The following is a 17,751-nucleotide window of genomic DNA, read 5'->3' as shown; positions in this document are numbered from 1 at the left end:
AAACTACAAAGCACTTAGCTGTAGTTTGAGACTTGAACATATTTTCCACAAATGAAAAGCAGACACAAATATTTAGCTAATGACTTTGCATATTTATGGCTGGATTTTGTCTTTTGCCTGGAACTCTCCTTTAAAATGGAACATTTCTATTGAAAACATCCGTCAAGGTACAACCAATTTACAGATGTCCTACAGGAAGAGGTCCCTCAGATCACAAGCTGCTGTGTCGGTCCAGATGTAGGACTGTGCATTATCCACTTCTGTCACCTCCTGGGTATGCTGAAAAGGAAGAATACCCCATGCTGGGCAATTAGTGCATCAGATTCAAAGAGGATTTGATAGATTTATGACTTTAAATAAAGACAACTCAAGATGTGGAGGACTTCTGTAATCCAAGAAAGGATTTCTTGTTCCTGTACTGCATCTTTTAGAAGTCATCAGAATAATTTCATATTCATTTTTTTTAAATAGATGCCCATACATTGATATCATTAGTAAATTACAGATACTAAAATAAATGTTTTTTATATTATTTAAACCAGTGGCAGACAAAGCCAACATTGGGCGCCTGTGCAAAACTCATATGGGACCATGTTGGTTGATTAGGGTACAGGCCCTTGTGTAGTGGTACCTTTTTGTACTTCACTATGTCCACCCCTGGCTTTTACCCATAACCCTATTATTATTATTATTATTAATTATTAAACAGGATTTATATAGCGCCAACATATTACGCAGCGCTGTACATTAAATAGGGATTGCAAATGACAGACTAATACAGACAGTGATACAGGAGGAGAGGACCCTGCCCCGAAGAGCTTACAATCTAGTAGGTGGGGGAATTTCACACACAAAAGGATGTGAGATATGTAGTGTGGGAAGTAGTGATGGTTTCAAATGACAGAAGAAGCCGGGTAGGCAAGTTTGAAAAAATGGGTTTTGAGCGCTCTTTTAAATGAACAGAAAGTAGGAGCAAGCCGAATAGGACGAGGAAGACCATTCCAGATAGTCGGGGCAGCTCTAGAGAAGTCTTGTATCCATGCGTGTGATGAGGTTATGAGTGAGGAAGTCATTAGTAGGTCATTGGAGGAGTGGAGAGAGCGGCAGGGGGAGTATTTTTTAACCATGTCAGAGATGTAAGTGGGACAATAACTGTGTAGGGATTTGAAGGCAAAGCACAGGAGCTTAAATTTGATTCTAAGGTGAAATGGAAGCCAATGGAGAGAACTACAAAGAGATGTAGCGGAAGAGGAGCGGAGGGAAGGATGGATGAGTCTGGCTGCAGCATTCATAATAGATTGTAGAGGAGAGAGTCGGGTTAGTGGAATACCAGCGAGAAGGATGTTACAGTAGTCCAGACGAGAAATGATAAGAGCATGTACAAGGAGTTTGGTGGTCTCAGGGGACAGGTAGGGGCGGATTTTGGAGATGTTGCGTAGGTGAAAGTGACAGGACCTGGAAATGTTCTGAATATGGGGGGTGAATGAGAGGGCCGAGTCAAAGGTGACACCAAGACAACGTGCCTGAGGGGAGGGCCGAATAACAGTGTTGTTAACAGATATATGTCAACCCTAAAGACATTCTTGGCATTACTGTATATCTAAACCCTAAAACTGTTTTTTTTAGAATAGGGGAGGCTTGGAATGTATGTCAGGTTCTTGTTGCTGTCTTTTTCTCCTTTATGGAGGTTTACTCTGTCCTAGAGGTCACTGGTCAATATAATTAAAAAAAGTGAGGAGGGGAATACAAAGTCTTCCAATACTACAACTGTCTGAGAGATGAATTTCCCTCACTAAGCAGTGAATCTGACATTCACTGGAATATGGTGAAGATGCATGTGAGATGCCTGTGTTTAAGTTTTGATTGTCCATCAGCGAACAGAAAGATCAGAAATATCCCTAGTTTTCTTCTAGTAGTTTTCCTCTCACTTGGTGTTGTGGCTATAGAAAGTAAAGGAAATACAAAAAATGCAAAAAAAAAAAATAACAGATTTTACCTTATACTTGCTTTATTTAAATTAAAATATAATTTTGACTTAAAGTGGAAGTGTCATGAAAAAAATGACACTTACCTTTACATCTGGAACACTGTTGATTCCTCCTTGATCCTGTTCCAATTAGTCCCACACCGTCCTATCCTTCTTTTTTGCTGCACGAGCTGGACACTGGGCACCAAAATCTACTTCCTTCTTCTTGTGACGCCAACCGGCCTCGCACAGCGCAGGCGAGAGATTGGGTGACAGGACTTCCTATAAATGTTAAAAAAGTGCTGGTCTCACCCAATATGACCACATTTTTTACATTACAGGAAAGTCTCTTATGCACATGCTTGGAAGCAAAAGGGGCTTTCAAAATAGGAGTGTCGATCTCACGCATGTGCAATGAAATTGGCAGCCTCCTGGAATTTGTGGGTTATGTATGCCAGGAGGCTGCGGGCTCCTCCTCTTTTAATTAAACACAATGTAAAAAATGAAAAAAAGGGTTATCTATGCTTTTATATAATGTTACAAAATCTAATGATAGGTCCGCTTTAAGAAAATGAATTAGAGTTTTCTCATACCATGCAAGAGAAGCTAAGTGAACCATTGTGAATGACCAAAATCTTCAGATAAACTCATATTGTATGAATTCATAGGAGTGGAAAATATAATTGGTTACAATGTAAATGTAGACATAGATAGCCAGTAAATAGTTGAATGCAATATGTACAAAAGATGATTACATTAGTGGACTCCTCACGGACATCTAATGACTGTCTTCCCTTTGGCAGCTTTACCTTGAGACGATTTGAGCAGTGGTGAAAGAACAAACAAATTAAATCAACAGGGATTCCATTCCATTTGCAGGATTCCATCTCTATATTTACTATTACAGAGGAAGCGAAAACATCTGGTCCATGGGCTCAAAGCCAAGGCTTTAAAGTCTGCCACTGGGTTAAAACAAAAACTGGCCTGAGCTTAGTATTGTCTTTGGTGCATTGAATAGCCTTCAAGATTGTCCTGAAGATGGAAAAGGTCTTTCAGCAAGTATCCTTAGGGTGTAATCGAGTACAAAACAGCTGCTCTGCAAGTATAGTTATAGCTAGATCCTAAGAGGATTTATTCCTTAGTAATTCCATGTAACATATTGCATATCCTTTAGTTGGGTATCTGAGGACGCAGGTTCTTATCTCCCTATACATAATATTTGTGGGACAGCATGGGATTTGCAGTCCTCCTTTTCTATAGCCAGGGAGCTGTCTGTCTACTTTGCTCTGCTAATGATGGATTTCCTCCAAAAAGCATGACCTCACCCTAGAAGATTGATGGATGCAGCATACACAGAGCATTGTGTCATCACATTCACTGTACGAAGGAGACACAGCACAGGTTCTGGTTACATCTGAGTTATGGTACAAAATATTAGTTGGGTTTGTCTAATCGATTCATTAATAGGCATACAATCTAGAGGAACATTACTTATTGTCTAGTTATTAAAACTGTTGGACCAGCTTCCATCATTATGAGCAAAGGTCTAAACCCACAATTAATTATATGTCAGTGCATCCAAAACTTAGAATTAGATTTTTGGTAGATGCTGGAGAGGTAAACCACTTGGCAATATCTCTAAGGCTTCCATTGATGAGTTCTCTGAGCTTGAGTTCCTAGATTAGCGCAAGTAATGTGGCTTTAATGAAGGATTCTGCTTTCCCTACAGAATTTTAAAATAATTTTTATATTGTGAAGAGTTGAACAGTATAACTTGAAGAGTGCAAGGGTGGCCAGAAAAACTCCCATGGGTACAAGAACAGAATGAGGAACTTCAGTAGAATGAGGTCACTGTTGGAGTTTTCAAGACTTAGAGAGTAAGAATAACAATTTCAAAAAAATGCAGTTTGTTTCAGAAAAATGTGCCAAGTGGGATGAGTAATCCGAAGAAGACAACCCTTTTATGTAAGGTAACCATTCTGTATGTTTGATTGTTTGTTTTTTAGGTGTTTTTTAAAAAAAGGGTGCAGCACTGCCTCCTATTTTACGATCGCCTAGGCAATCAAGAATAATTGGGAGCAGAAAGCCTCCCGGGATACCCATGCCACCCAGGAGGCTTTTGGGGTCATCCCAGATACAAGGCAATGAGCCTGATTTATTAAAGCTCTCCAAGACTGGAGAAGATAGACTATCATGGAAGAACCTGGGTGATCCAGCAAACATGGAATGGATTTCTCAAAAATTGGTTGGCACATGTTTTCAATCCTTGACCAGGTCCATTCTTGGATTGCTGGATCACCTAGGCTCTCCCATAATTGTCTATCTTCTCCAGTGTTGGGAAGCTTTAATAAATCAGGCCCAATGTGCCCAGATATGAAATGTTTATCTACAGGTAGTCCCTGGGTTACATACAAGATAGGAACTGTAGGTTTGTTCATAAGCTGAATTGAGAGCTGTGCTTTGATATGCAATAATCATTAACTGCAGTTTGTCTTGGTCATTAAAAAGTTACAAGATGTAAATCTGTGCAGAAGAGCTCAGTTCTTAAGATCACTCACAACTTCAGCTGTGTTTAGCAAAAGATTTCTTCTGCAAATCATGCAATCAGAGCTTCATTTCTGGAGTTGTGTCTGAGATGAGATAATCCTCTGGAGCCTAGAGAGTATTGAAGTTTTACCAGTCCAGGATCTGTTTGGACAATCCAAAATGTTACCCCCATCAGTATGATCCTCTGAAGCTATGGATCTTGTACCTCTAGAGTCTACAGAGACCTGGAAGAATTTCCTAGAGCCATGTAAACTGATCAGCCCTTTAACCAGGCTTTCTGGTTAAAGTGTGTCCCTTGGGCTGGGTCACTTATAGATCTGTAAATTTTGTAGGAAATGTACCCTCCAAATCTAACCCACCTTAGCTTCAAGAATCCTTATGTTGGTATATCTGCTCCTGTTCTCCAGGTTGTGTTGGTGGAGCTGTGGGACCATATTGGCTAGAGAAGCTCTAAGTAAAGATGTCCCACTACCTGACTGCACCTCTTCAGATAAAGCATTGGGTTTACAGTGATTTGATACAAGAGCCCCTATAGAGGGCTTTGAATTAGCACCTGAAACCCAGTAAATTATCATTTTACCTCCTGAGCTTAGTACTCAAGGTTGGCTTGAACTCAAGATGATAAAAGAATTATAGTTTCCCTTTAAAATATTCTCCTTTCACTACTTATTAGTAAGAAAACAAAACACAATGCTTTAGATTACATATATTGCTTGTGGTCAAACAAATGATCCTATCTGTGAACAATCATTTCAAAACTGCTAATAAAAAACAATTAAAGTGATCACACAAAAACTCAAAACTGTGAAGGTCACTGAAATATTTCTTTGCAAGTTTTTGGGCAATTGTTCAATACTTTTTGAGATGATTCTCTGGAACAAAATATTGGAAATGGAAATAGGGGAGTCTGAGAGAAGGAGAAAGCAACAGAACAACTAAAATCAAGATGAATTATTGTAGGTGATCATAGAAAAGGATTCATATCATTCAACAGGCTGGCAAAACTTTTAAAGTACAACAACTACAACCTGTAAAAAATATTTAAGTGCTGAGTGCTTTAAAGCTTTCTCTTGGCTACCTACCCCCTTAAGAAGCGGTTTTATCTGTGAAACGCGTCGGGTATGATTTATGCTAGCCAATTTTTAGTAATCCCTGTCAAAGTCACCATATTTTTTCCTTGTCCATGCATTTTATTTTCTATTCTGTTTTATGTTTTAAATAAAATTTGAAAAGCTTTCCCTATTTTTTCCTTCAATAGCCATATTACTAAGGAGGTATTTTTTTATTGTCTTTTTTATTAGGCATATGTTTTTCCTGATATTTCACAATAATGTTTAAGGAGACACCTCAATACATGGACTTCTGATGGAGACTACAAGTGGCCTTTCATCACGTATTATGCAGCAATGATCCACTGTGGCCATGCAGTCATCACTAGAGTTTATGAAGACGGGGCATGGCTCCATAGCGGTTGCAGGAGATCAGCAGCACTGAGGTGCAACTAAGTGTAAGTTTATCTGCACTACCAAGTATACCTGCACTTTCACTTAACATGATGTTTTTGTCTTTGCATTATATAATAATGCTGATGTCAATATGACCTTCTGTATGAATATATGTTCGCATCTCCTTAATGCATACAAACATTTACTAGGAGATGCTGTTTGGAAAAGTGAGATCTGGGCATCGTTGAGCTGAATAAGAAACCCAATGCCCTTGCACAGATCATCACTGTATGATTGGGTATCTTAGATTCAGGGCCCCTCTGTTATATAATAATAATAATATATTGCAGTCTAGCATGATAATGAAGTTTTTTTTTCCTTCATTTTAGCTGGCAATCTTGCCTATTATTCACATTTTGCCCCAAATTTACTGGACAGTGTCTATGTAAGAATGTTTTTGTCACCCTAGATTAGATTGTTTGTTAGCTGCAGAACACCTCCTCTATCATAATCTCTATAACATAGTAAGGAAATGTTCTAATGCCCACAGAAATAATTCAGGCAACATTGTTTTCAGATCAATGCTGCAATGTCAGATCAAATTCGATTGAATGTTAGGAGCTTTAAAGATTTCTGGTGGAATCACTGGGCATTTTGTTGGCCTTATAGGGAAAATATATTGAAAATTTGTCCAATTCTATATCTAAAATAGAACTCAAATCACAATTAAGATACAATTCAATAGTCCATTAAAATACAAAAAAGTAAAAGTAAAAATCAATATTTATTTTCTGCTTGTAGATATCCTCAGTCCGATCCTTAGTATTATTCAATGCACTTTTTATAAAATCAGGTTGTCCTAAACCTGCCCCAGCCAGTGATCAGGGAAGGAGTTTTACTTTTTATTCCCCTAGGCCAAGTTGCTTGAGTTGGAGGGGCAAATATGGGAGGGGGCCATGATGAAAATGGAAGGTTGATGGGGGGAGCTATGCTGGTTGTATGTAAAACAGCCATTTACCTGCCATTTTTAGTAATATAATAGATATAGTAAGGCCATATAGTAAGGTATAGTAAAGCCTGGGGGCCTTATGAGAAATCTGGCCCTGCATGTGATTGGACAGTAGAAGCAAAACACTGATGAGCTCATCTTTCTGTCCTTTTCCTCTCTCCTTCTATCTGAATTCTTATTGTCACTCCTTGTTGCCTTGCTGTACAAGGACTGCAAAAGCCTGAGACCAATTCAAGTTCAGGCATTTATATTCTATTAAAAAAAATACACCTAAGGTTGTATTAACACTTAGAGAGCTGCAACAATTCAACTCTTATTTTACAAGTCTCATTCTTCTGGATCAAAAGGAAACCAATGAGAAAAGTTAATTGATTAGTTTACATTACCTTTAAATGAGTTTGTTTGTGTAGCCCCTATTTTCCCTTTTTTTTTTTTTTTTTTTTTTTTTTTTTTTAGAAAAGATCAAGGAAATTAATTTTTCCACGACTTCATTCCATCTAGGTCAAATCTATCATTATACAGAACATATGAGCTTTTATGGTAAATGCAAGGCATTAAATGAATTGTTGGTGGCTTAAGATAAATTAAGCGGTTGCATTAACGCTATAAACAAATGCCAAAATATCCATTCCACGCAGATAAATTTTACAGTAAATCCCTACCGTTCTCCAAAATCAGAACTATATGTAAGGAAAAACGTTATTGAAGAGATGCTGCTGTCAACCTGAATGTCTTCTATGTTATAAAGACTCATTTTACGGTTGGGTACTGTGTAAGAAATGACTACATTCCGACATATGTTTTCATTTTTGCTAAAAAGCAAAAGAAGAAATTCTCAAAGGCTCCTTTTATAGAATATGGAAGTGCGGCCTATCCAGAAACCTTTGAGGCTTTGAGCGAGGCATGCATTTACTAATAATAAATCGACCCTTCACAAACCAATCACGCACAAAGGGCCTTGTGTGCGCCGTTCTGGAAAAGCGCAGGTAATCTTCTAAAAAGGTTCATTCTGCCCTGCGGTTTTTTGAGAAGCCGTTTTTTAAATTGTTAGCTTTGGCTGTTTATGTCAGGAATAAAAAAGAAAGAAAAAAGGAATTCCCACCAGCCATGCGAATAAAGGGCTTCCAATATTTTGTATATTTAAAGACTTAACGTGTTGGATTAAATTGGATTACCAGGAGTCTAAAGTATTTATTTAAATAACGCTAAGAAGGAATAGCATAGATTTAGGTAAAGGTTTACAGAGGAAAAAGAAGAAAATGCAATTAGTTCTTTGTTTAAACCATTCTTAATTCTGACTAATAGAATATAATTTGCAAAAAATAAGATCAAAGAGCGGACTGTGATTGGTTCCATTGGTTTATTTCTGTACTGGTGTGCCAGTGGTGAAAAATTTGAAGGGCTCCTGATTGTGAGGCTTTAATACATACGAAAGACATTTTTTATATAAATGTGTTGGAATATTAAATACAGGCAGACATACAGGGAGATTTTACTGTGCTGACAGCATGGGGCCTGATACATTAAAGATTTCCAAGACCGGAGAAGATAGAGAGGAGAGAACCAGGGAGAACCTGGGTGATCCAGTCCTTTTACCATTTTTTGGAATATAAAAATATTTTTGTGCGTATAGCCTGGATACAAGTTCAGTAACACTTTGAGATTCCCTAAACTAATATATCTAATCTATCTATCTATCTATCTATCTATCTATCTATCTATCTATCAAACTAATAGATAGGGGTGTAATGGGATGGGCACTGGTGGGAACAGTGCTCTCTTCTTTCGGGAATGGGCACGTGCCCACTCTTATTTTTCATAGAATTCTTTGGTGGTCCAACCAGCAAGAGCCGTGGGCCATGTCTCCTGTATGGAACTTCAGTCTCAGGGCTGTGCAACTTCCCCCAGAGTGACGTCATGATACCAGAACGCACCCATTCGCAAATTGCAGGTCTGAGCCTGTGGGTGGGTTCTGGTATCATGACGTCATTCTGGGGGAAGTTTCTTCCCCTTTGAGTGACACATAGGCAGGGGTGTAGCGTAGCGGGCACGTTTACATAACAATGATGCGCATGCACGCTTGCCATGGATAGTACTGCCCCCTACAGAACTACACTAGCTAGAGCATACAAATACAAAATGGTCTTTTGAATCAACTGAACAGTGAATTTGAAACATAATTTTTGATTGTAGTTGCTCTTTGAACTGCTATGGACTATCATAGCAGTTTAAAAAGCATCTACACTCAAAAATAATATTTCTATTTTGTGCAGGGAAAAGTTGGCATCTCCATCAGCTTTTTTTGCTCATTGGAGAAATGTTGTCTTGATTTATGTCCCCATGCAAGAAATTGGAGATGTAGGTGTCCTGGAATGAGATGGCACGTGCAAAAAAAACAAAGTTCTAACCTTTCCTGTTCCTACCAAAATATGTTTTTGTTTTTGTACTCATAAGAAGTGAGGGGGGTCTCTCCCCTTCCCACCCTATCCACAACAAAATACATATATTTGGCTGAAAATGAGATCTTAAAATGGTAATTTTTTCACCTCTACACCAAAATAAAACCAATAACCCGCTATCACATTCTAACCACATGTACGTAGTGCAATTAACCCATGTCTGCCTATGTTAGTACAAATATAATTATCTGGGATATCTCTCTGTGTAATACTAATGAGAATAATATTGGCCACAAATGGATTTCACTTAGGAGCGATTAAATTCCCAATCTGTGTAATAATAAACAAATTACATATGATATGTGATCGTCATCAGGCATTATCTTGTCAGTAACCACAAGGTAAACTCAACACACTATTGACTCTCCAAGTCAATGTTCTCATCTGCGGTATTACGTATGATGGAGTCCCACAGACCGTTCTCATTTCCTACGGATGATTGCTTCCCCATCTGCTATTAATCAAGGGGTAAAATTAAGAAAAGAGAATACTGATTGATACTAAGCATTCCGATCTTTAAATCTTGGTAGAAAAGCTTTTCAGTCTCTTGGCAAATTATAAGACGTTCTCCACGGTCTTCTGTGTTGTCAGTTGCAGAAGATGAAGCGGTGTTGACAAAGGCTGCAGATTTTGGATGTCTCTATGGGGTAATATTAAAGGAAGATGTCTTCACTGGCGGTGAAGCTAGGGAAGTACGGCTTGGTAAAGAAAAAGCCAAAGGGATGTAATTAAAAAATAAATGGGTCTCTTTTGTTGTTCTTTTGAGGTGAAGAGTGCTCATCGTCAATTATAGAGAATTGTTCTAAGGTCAGAATCTGGCAAGCAGCAGAGATCTAGATCTCGCATGCTCCCTAGGTATTAAAACATGCAATAGGAAAAACTTCTAACAATAAATTAACAAGGTCCATGTGTGTAAATTTATTTTTTTTTATTTTAAAAGTAATTTAATACAGTGCAATACAATATGAACTTTGTATGTCTTTTGTTTATAAATCTTTCCCTTTCTATTAGGATTTTGCACTACCAATACAGTCACTAATTAGGGATATGAAGATGATCGATCTGTATTGAGATACTGCAATAGGGAAGAGACAGGTCAGGGATGTTACTAGGATATGTAAATCATGTCTGACCAACTTTGCAAATTCTTTGGAAGTTAAAACAGCTCCAATATATCATTAAATACTTGAGTATAAATACCAATAAAAAAGAATCTAGGACTTTACTCAAATCATACCAATAGATGGAGCTGTGTCCTCATGGAGCTGTGTGTAACAAACCCTTACCTTTGCAGACTAAAGACAAGAGTTTGTTGCAGACATTACATGAGGACACAGTGCCATCTATTGGTGGCTAACAAAACGCAAAAGATAACTTAAGAGCAAGTGACCCATGCTAACCAACACAAAATTCTTAAACCTGTAATATAAAGGGGAATATTTAGACTGAGCTTTAGCAAATTTTTCTCTTATTTTAAATAAAAGTTTTTAAATTATCACACCATTATGTATTTATTCAAATTAATTTTATTTGCATTTCTAATAACTACTGCTTTGAATATTACCAAAGATTTGAAAATTTTGTGCGCTAGGTGTTCAAGTCAATTTTCCTGTATTTTTAGGTAAAAATAAGTGCATTTAGCTGTTTGCCTGGATATCCATTTTAAACAGATGGCTGTAGTTTATATAACATAGTAGATATGAAAATTTGCTGCAAAATTGTAAATATATTATATTGTTTTACTTGTGTATATTTTACATGGGAGGAATTTTAGAACTATGAGGGATACTCCATGATATTAGGCCAATGGTATAGTAAAATAGCCTACCTTGTCAGATTGTCGTGCTTTAAGTGCTAATATCCCATCCTATTACCTATTCTTGACTCCTGGATTACTTTGCTTAACATTACCAACCCCACCTTCCTTCTGGTTGGGTAACACTAACTTCCTCTTTGTGCTTAACCCTAAATCCTTTTTTTGGTGCCTAACCCCTTCTGAGTTGGGTTAACCTTAAGGCATAACCTTAACTCCCCTGCCCAGTGCTTCATTGTTACCACAAACTAACCTGAATCAGTACCCCAATGCATAACCTTCACTTAAATTAGCAGTTTCGATGTAACCTCATTCCTCCCTACTTAGAATTCTGAATTGTTCCTGTCTCATATTCAGACGAGTGTCTAGGATATGGGTGCTATCAATCCTGCAATTAAAGCCTTGTTTTACCTAACAGCAGGTGGTCAATTTTATAGAAACAGAGCTACAGAAAATCCCAACTTTAGATTCTTGTTGAAACTTTTTGGTTTCAGTTTCATACTGGTAAATGCACAAGTTTAAAATGATATAAAAATTGCTTGTTCTCAACCTAAAAATCCTCTTCAATTTTAATCCCATAGAAGGCGCCCTGTAAAAGTTGCCAAGTGCTTTATCAAAAGCTTTTTTTGGTTATATCCTGTAAAATTTTTTGTAAGGTTTCTCTTTTCTTTGCTTTAGATATTCTTCTTTTATTTAGATATTTCAATAGTCGATATTCAGAACAAAAATTTACATTCTTCTTTTTTTCGTTAGACCCAGAGGGGCCTAACAGTAAGAAATACTGATTAGTATTTAATGCATGTCTGAAACCTTTTCTTAACACTATGGGCCTGATTTAATAAAGCTCTCCAAGGCTGGAGAGGATTCACTTTCATCTGTGAAGCTGGGCAATCCGGCAAACCTGGAATGGATTTGGTCCAGGATTGAAAATATTTGGTAACAAATAGCAACTTACTTTTAGGAAATCCATTCCAGGTTTGCTGGATAACCCAGCTTCTATGATGAAAGTGTATCCTCTCCTGTTTGTGAAGAACCATGCCTTTGGAATCATATCTTCAAGTCCTTTGTCACTCTTCTCTCTCCATTTATCAGCATGCTTATTATCATTGTAGCATAAAGCACACTTAGATGGCCTCGCGTCCTGCCCCCCCCCCCTCATCCCGAGTACTGCTTAATAGGGAGTTGTAGGAACTGATACCAAGGAATGTTCTAAGAAATGTAATGATTAATTAATAAGATCTGCATTCACTTTACAATTCATTATTGAGTTCAGCTGTAATGTATCAATAAAGATAAATCGCCTATTTGTGAAGAATCATCATGGTGCTCCTATATTGTGCCATTCCCCACATCCTTTCCTGCAGATGATTTAATCCAGCCTGAAACGGTCCAGCCGTGCAAAGAGCGCCTAGTGACTTTATAATACATCCGTGCCCCTGACATGTTTTTGTTACTTCTGACAGAAACCTTTACCACCAGACCTAATGATATTTCCATAAACCGAACGCCTCTCTTTTTACCCTAAGCGTAAACATATGTTAATAGCACATTACAGTGACTTCTTTATAAAATATTTTAACATCAATAAAACTTTTATCCTGCTCATTCCAGTAAACTGAATGACCGCATTCTCTGTTGGATAATCAGAAGGAAAGGATAAAAAATAAAAAATAAAAATTACTTCAAAGCACGAACAGTTAAGTGGCGAGGGAAGGCAAGATTCAAAGAGGACTGACTCCAATTTCTAAAACATACCTTGGTAAGAGAGCTGGTAAGAAACATGTGCCGTATCCAGGAAAGAAAACAAGCCGCTGCTCCGCGTTCCCGCTCAACGTTCTCCAGAGGGAGCCTGGCGCTCCTCCAGCTCCTGACAATTTAACATGAATGAACATATTTCTGTCATGAACTCATAAAATCAAATCTTCAAATCCACTCCAGTGGTACAGAACGTTTTTTAGGCATTACTAGAAGGCATTATCTAATAGAGAGTCACTGGGCAAGAACATCAGGCCTTATGTAAGGAATGAGAGTGCCCGCAGCGTGGCAGCGAAACAGATTCCAATCATCATTTTCCCAGCTATTAAAATATTACAAAGGCTTAATAGAATACATAAACCCTACATTTATTTTTCCGTATGTTTGGCATCATGCTTCACTGTACTGTTTTCTTGAACAAATATTTTTGGTTCTTTTAAAGGAAACAAGGAGATCCTGCACGGGACAGCAGGGTGACAACACTAGGCCACTGCCCTGCAAATAGCTGCAGAGTTGTCGTTCCTGCATGGGTACTCGTTTAGCTGGCTGTTGGGCTTCCCATTATACAGGACTTGACATGTCTTGTCTTGGAACCAAATTCCTGTTGCTCCACAAGAATTCCACAATGACCACTGAGAGCAAAGCAGCAACACTCATCTTATTCCCCGCTATCTGGGGGTGTGTAGAACTTCTGACCATTGCTTCTATATATTGCACCTGATTTTTTAAAGCTCTTCAAGGCTGGCGAGGATACACGTTCATTAGTGAACTTGGGTGATCCAGCAATCCTGGAATGGATGTCTTGAAAGTTATTTGCTGTTAGCAAATGTTTTCAATCCTAAACTGAATCAATTCCAGGTTTGCTGTATAACCCAGGTTTACTGATGCAAGTGTATTCTCTCCAGCCTTAAAGAGCTTTAATAAATCAGGCCCATTGCATCTGACTTATTGGGCCTGATTTAATAATGTCCCCCAAGGCTGGAGAGAATACACTTTCATCAGTGAAGCTAGGTTATACAGAAACCTGGAATGGATTTCCTGAAAGTTATTAGCTATTTGTTAGCAAATGTTTTCAATCCTGAACCAGATCCATTCCAGGTTTACTGGATCACTCGGCTTTACTGATGAAAGTGTATTCACTCCAGCCTTGGAGAACTTTAATAAATCAGGGCCATAAAAACTCTCCTAGACTGGGGGAACATGGGTGATCCAGCAAACCAGGAACAAACCTTCTACAGGAAGTACAGGAAGTAATCCATTCAAGGTTTGCAGGTTCACATGTGATATCGATCTTCTCCAGTCTTGGAGAGCTTTAAAAAGTCAAACTGTTGGGTGCCCTGACATTACAGGTGACAGGCGTTTCTATAGGAATCAATCTTTAAGACTTTTAATACTTTTTTTTAATGCACCTGTAATTTACATCAAATAGTAGTAGGATTTTAAAGACAGCTTTTCCAGCTACAGGCAACTACTGGCAGCTAGATTTGTACTGATACCCCCTGGTTCATAATTGTAGCCATAGCTTTCCTGCAAAATGACTCTCCTTTAAAGCATGCAATCATATTGAGATAAATCACAGTTCTGTAAAATACTTTGCACATTGTGAAACACATATTTACATTTACATTCCTTCTGCTGATACATATTAGTCAGCAGTAGGAAACCTGTGGCTTTGGCACCTACTATTTAGATTTCCCACCATAGCAAAACTGCATGGAATTGGGAGCTCTGGTCACTGCTGTGTTCATTAAACTGGATGTGATGATTCAAATTTCTCAGCCTTCTCTGAATATAGCTCTGCAATGTAAAATCATTGTAGATTTATGATGGTGATTCGTATTTTTGTTTTGTTGAAGAGTAGGCATAGAGGATGAGTGGTTTCCTCTTTCTTGAGAAAATTAATGACTTCTCATGCATAATACCTTTGATAAAATACAACAGGAACATTTAGGATGGGCAATGCCTGCACCTAAAGTGGTACTATCATTAAAATAAAATAACACTTACCTTTATAGGTGGAAAGCTGTCAATCCCGCCACGATTCTAGTCAAGTCGGTCCCATGCCGTCTTCCTTCTTCATCCTGGCACAGACTGGACACACGCACACTGAAATTAATATTTGCCATCTCTGTTGGGTAGATTTCCCTTTATAAATTGCCTGTAAGAGGAAATCTCTCCAAAATGATCAGAATTTACCTGTTAAAGAATTGTCATTGAAACAATTTTCCCCAATAATGTTTTTCTATCACCTCTCTGACAACTAGTATTAGTAACAATGGCCACTGCTAAAATAGGGGATGGAATCCCCCAAATAGTGATAATCTTTAAAATTTAACTTGATTGTAATTGATATAGGGGTTAATGAATTTGTATCAGATTTAATTAAAAGATTTTTAATTAATACAATTTGTAGTGTAGGCAATGAGCAGCCACTTTCATGCAAATATTATTTATATGTATATTTATTAATATGCAGTTAAATGTATGTTTCGTATGAATATTTTTCAGTTCAATATCTACTTTTTATTTACTTTTTTAAATAATTTATATTTTCCTGAGCTATATATATATATATAGTGTTTTTTATGCCAAGGTTTATTGGAGTATATGTTGAATATATATATATATATATATATATATATATATATTTTTTTTTTTTTTTCTTTCAATATATACTCCAATAAACTTTGGCACTTTATATAGGCCACATACTTTAAGCAAATGCAATAGGTACAAAAAAGTTGTCCTAAAAAAAGTAGGAATCTAAACATCAGACAAAAAGGAACAAAGGAGAAGAAGAGAGGAAGATAATTCTGTTCCAAAGTAAGGAAGGAAGGTCCCTCTAAAGACAAGAGACAGATTAGTGCTATGTAGGTGGTGTCTAAAAATTAAACCAACAGAAAATCTCCCTATTCAGTACACCAATGATGTAACATCTGCTCTAAACTTTCCCTCATTTATGTAAAACTGAAAAATAAAAGTAGACTATTACTTTTATGTGCTTTTTTGACTTTGGCTTCATAATGCTTTTGTGCAGCTTTATGCCCTCACAATGGTAACTTTGTTACTAATATTACATTGATATACTTGATTAAGATCTACAGAAAAAAAAATTGCAAGGAAAACATATTACAGAATATATTAACCTGTTCTTAAAACATATTACACTTGATCAGGTAATGTAAAGAAGTAAGATAAAGAAATAGCTTGGGAAGACAAGTCATTCTGATGAAATCTATATGATAATTCGGTGTAAAGGGAACATGTGTTTGGCTGTCATTGGGGATCAGGAGTCAAGTTTCCTAGCTGGGCCTCAATGTAATGCAGTAGACAGTCTGGAAAGAGGCAATTGCTTGCTTGTCACTTTCAATGATGGGCAGCTTGTAACTGGGCTCAGGAAGGTGACCGCAGAACCTTGACACTTATAAAGTTACCAGGAAGGCCGAATCTAACAGATATACAGATAACAATTTCCACTTCGGTCACTAAATGGACTTTTAATATGCGTCGTTTATTCTTCTTCCATTTAAAGAGCAACTGCAGTCGGATGTCAAAAAATGCTTGTTCTGGGTCAGTGACTGACTAAGAAGAAATAGGAATAACACACGTGAAACATGTGCCTATAAAAACAAGTCAGAAATGCCCACTTCTTTATCTCTAATATGCTAAAATTAAAGCTAATATAAACCGTAAGGACCCTGCTCAAAACTAGGGTGTCCAAATCTACACTGTGTTTGCTTTGGTAGCCTGTCTGTTGGTAGTCTGAGCTTTGTGTTTTCCTTTTTTGTGCACTGCACACGTAGTCCCCGGCTTACATACGAGATAGGTTTGTTCTTAAGTTGAAATTGTATGTAAGTCAGAACAGGTACATTATTTTAATAAATGAATTAGGACAGATAGTTGTTTCAACATATTATTAGGCAGCGTGGTGTCAGTTACTGTATAACATCCTCACTGTGAGCTAATCACAAACAAAGCAAAATAAAAATAACTTTATGAAGCCTAAACATTCATTAACTTCTGGAGCAAGCTGTGCTTTGATATGCAAAATGAAACAACTGCAGAGTTTGTCTTGGTCATTAAAGAGTTGCAAGAGGCTGCCGAAAGAGCTCAGTCCTTAAGATCATCCACAAGCTCAGCTGTGTTTAGCAAAAAATTATTTCTGCAAGTCATGCAACTGCCCCCATCCAGCCTCCGTCCTGCACATGAGTGAGCAGGGAAGCCCCATTCATATCTAGGAGTCGTCTATATGTCAGATGTCCTTAACCCGGGGACTGCCTGTACTGTTTTTTCTAAGCTTGGAGTATTGATCTGCCTGATGATAGTATTGAAGGGGTAATAATAGTTGAGAGAACCAGTATCTAAACTAATAATATCCCCAGGTATTCCGGGAGGAGTTTGTTCAGTGTGAGCTAATGGGGAGGAAATAAATGGTTGGAGCGACCCTCCAGAGTAATCTTTTTTTCTCAGGGCTCCACCCCCGAGGAAGCTCTTGTAAAGGGTTTTTGGACTACAGTTGCCCTGCTTTCTAACATGAACTGACCTCGCTGATGTCTTCTTGGAGGAAGAGCCCAGGGAAAGCTGGGAAGAAGTTGTAACTGGGCTCTTACGGATGATTACTATTGACTATTTATAGAATAAAGTACTTGTTAGGGATGGTCAGGGAAACATATTTCACTATTAAAAATGTATGTTCGAGAGAGGTGAAATGTTATGTTAACTTTTGCCATTTCATAAATATACCTTACCAACTTTAC

At 37.6% G+C, this 17,751-nt stretch overlaps 1 long non-coding RNA gene across 1 annotated transcript; it reads right to left on the bottom strand.

Annotated features, from left to right (window-relative positions):
- Positions 1-106: 106 nt before the first annotated feature.
- Positions 107-13,067, bottom strand: LOC140327835 (uncharacterized). The gene is made up of 3 exons (XR_011920145.1): positions 12,995-13,067; positions 2,072-2,248; positions 107-279 (listed from the first exon to the last, which is right to left on the bottom strand). It is a non-coding gene; the product is annotated as an uncharacterized lncRNA (long non-coding RNA).
- Positions 13,068-17,751: the final 4,684 nt, after the last annotated feature.

Source organism: Pyxicephalus adspersus, chromosome 3 (assembly GCF_032062135.1).
Source record: "Pyxicephalus adspersus chromosome 3, UCB_Pads_2.0, whole genome shotgun sequence".
NCBI classification, from domain to species: domain Eukaryota; kingdom Metazoa; phylum Chordata; class Amphibia; order Anura; family Pyxicephalidae; genus Pyxicephalus; species Pyxicephalus adspersus.
The sequence above is the reverse complement of the archived record's forward strand: the minus strand, read 5'-3'. Positions and strand labels throughout refer to the sequence as shown.